Consider the following 3,498-nt stretch of genomic DNA (forward strand, 5'->3'; position numbering starts at 1 on the left):
GATCTATATATAAATCTGAACCGATTTTGAATAATATCAACAGGAATCGTCTATTCGCCAAATAAAATTTCATCCCAATTGGATGCACTTTTCCAAATTTCATCCCATTCGGATCATAATGGTGGCATGTAACTTGTTTAAAATAATACATGGATGGAGGGACATGCATAAATCGACTGAAAAATAATTCTATGTACATATATAATAAAAAGAAACTATGGGTCTATCTCGTTTCTTTTTGGTCGTTGCAAACACATTTACCCTGTGCCACAGTGCGGTGAAGGATACAAACACATTTTTGCCCAAAAATATGCAACATTTTTTGTTTTTATTGATATTATCGATAAATAGTCGACATCGTCGCATGAGTGTTACGGAATACCAAATCAGTGTCGAAGTGATGTCGATGCGAAGTGATGTCGAAAGAGAAACGTCGTCGACAACGACGACGACATACGGAATAGGGGTGATTATACCCGAATTTCACAGAAAAATTGGCATATATACAAATATTTACTTCTTGTGTATAAGTATACACCTTGCTGCATGGCACAATGAATAGGTAGTCCATTTAGCGCAGCTGATGTCTTGATTAGCAGCTGATGTCTTGATTTGAAATATTATATGGAAAATTTTGACAGATAACCGAGACAAAAACAAAGGTTTTTGTTGGTATACATCACCATATTGCATCATGCCTTGCAGATTATAGCCAGGCCCTCCCGATAAATATTAGGGTTCTATAAATAGTAATAAATCTTAAAATAAAACTGTATTGTGAAATAAACATTTGTGCCAAATCGCGTAATCCTCAAAATCCTCGGTTTCCATAAAATACTAAATATTATCTTCCAACCCATGCATGTTTTGCGAAATTTCATTTGACGGCTTAGATGTCCTACACATTACATTGAACTCGTAAAACGCGAATAATTTCCGAAAACTCTATATGCCATTACCGCGCATACGATTTCGGGGTGCAACCTAAAAAATAAATCGATCTATATACATTTCAATGCGGTCCATTAAGAACCATGGATGACCAAGCTCACTCTATTTGTGAGATAAATTGGGTACATCTCTCTTTCGACTGAAGTTTTTAAAGTTCTGTGTTCGCAAAAGTTCAAATTCTGTATCCGGTCATTTATTAAAGCGGAAATGTTCCACAGAAAATGCAATTAAATCCGCGATATTTTCAAAAAAAAAAAAAAATGTTTGCCAAATTTCGTGTTTTCGTTCTAGTAGATGGATTTTCACGAAGAAGAATTTATTTCATCCGTTACCCATATCATTCAACTGACAGGTCTAAAAATGTTGCCCGAAAAATAGGTTTTTTAGAAATTTTATCGCACATAATATTCACATTTGGATAAGTATTACTCTGAAGCTGTCATACTACATACACAAAATATATATCAAATTACTCAGATTCGCGACTGCAATAATCTTATAATCGATTTTTAGAAATTCCTATTTGCATAGAAGTATAATTAAAAAAAAACACTCAAAATCGAGCATCATATAAAGGTTGGTGCAGTTAAAATTTTGAAAAATGATACATAAGAGACGTAGTCCCCATTTTGTAGGCTTCTAGTTTTACTTTGGGACTAAAGGGGTAAGCAGAATCAGAGTTCGATAGTGTTCTGTACCGTAGTGTTCCACTGGTCGGAACAATACAAATCGTAGCGTTCCACTTACTTGAACTGTACTGGTAATGTACCATACACGTCTGTTTTGTTTTTTGAGGTAAAATGAGATCAAATAAAAAAATAAAAATATATATAAAATATAACTTTATTTCCAATTACAAAATGTAGGTATTTTGGCCAGTTTTTGTGACAAAATTATACAGCTTTGGATAAAATTTTCATTAATTTACAGAACGAACACGAAAAAAATTAGTATGAAAATTTATTTTCTTAAAAAAATTATACCTGCATCTATGATTCATACTTTTAGGAAATTTTATCAAAAATATTCAAAATTTGGTGATTGGCACACAATCAACATAATTATTACCTGCTTATTCATGAAAAGAAGTGTACAAGTTACGCGGATATGAAAAAAGTAGTTTTATGATTTTGGGATAAATATTACAAGACCACATACAGGTACCATATAAAAACCGAATTTCATATTTCCGATCAGCGCAATCGATTATAACCCAAAATGCAATTCAATGGAATTTTCAGTTGGCCGTCACTAGACGCCCTTTTTAGTTACAAAATATTTATTATGTTAAACTGTTGATGTTAATATAATATTACTATTTTTTAAATATAAACAAATACAAATATAAAAAGATATTGTATTTATTAAATATATTGAAAAGCAATAAAAATATAAATTTTATTCATACAAAAATAAATGAATGTTTTCCGACCAATGGAACACTATAATTTTAAGTGTTCCGCCAAGTGGATCACTACGATTTTTAGTGTTCCGCCAAATGGAACACTACGATTTTTAGTGCTCCGACCGCGGTACACTACGATTTTTAGTTGTGCTCCGGAACAGTAACAATAAAATATTTTTTAACACTAACGCTAAAATTTTTTAGTGTTTGTGTTCCTGGTACGGTACACTACGATAGTGTACCGTTTTTTTGCGAACACTGAGAAGAATGATCGCGTTGAGCCATCCGTCGCGTTATATGTTATCGAAAATACAACAACCACAAGGAAACGATAACACAAACGCTCGAAGTTGTTGTGCGCTGCGCTTCGGAGTATTTTAACTTTTTGCGTGCGTTAACGCGATAACAAAAAACGCTCAACGCGAACATAGTGTTTAGCCCTGAAGAGTAGCGTTGGGAACGATCGAAAAAAGACAGTGAAATGAGTGACTTAGTCACAAATCGATAGAGAACATAAAAAACTGGTTATGGTGTTTTTACACGATATGTATTTTACATATGTGCTGTCACTTATTTCATCCAAATGTGTGTCAAAATTAGCAGCGTACACAAAACATTTATTTTTGTGTTCAAATCGGCATATGTATTTTACATATGACATAACCTATAAACAAAAAAACACTTTTATTTTTTCTTAAATCATACATAATTTTTTTTATTAAACACCTACAAACGAAATAATAATTTGTAATTGTTGCCTTTTCATCCTTTTCTTTGACTTGCAATTGAAATATTTTCTTCCAACAATGTGTTTCATTGAAACAGCTGATTTCCTTATGTTTCACATACGAAAATAGAGCGCGTCCTATTCGGAAAAAATACATATGTAAATGCATATCGTTTTGACACATTGAAATTTCCGTATGTTTCACATGACGAGTTCGATTTCCATATGTAAAAAAGTGACAGCACATATGTAAAATACATATCGTGTAAAAACACCATTAGCCTCAACTTGCAAACGCATATCGTTTCCTTGTGGTTGTTGTATTTTCGATAACATGCAACGCGACATCATGGCCATGGCCTATAAATAAGGTCACCAAGATAGCAATCGAAATCGGAAAACATCTGTTTTTTCT

The sequence above is a fragment of the Musca vetustissima genome, unplaced genomic scaffold (assembly GCF_032173495.1).
Source record: "Musca vetustissima isolate MV318-11 ecotype Yass unplaced genomic scaffold, APGP_CSIRO_Mvet_v1 utg12320, whole genome shotgun sequence".
Lineage (NCBI taxonomy): Eukaryota > Metazoa > Arthropoda > Insecta > Diptera > Muscidae > Musca > Musca vetustissima.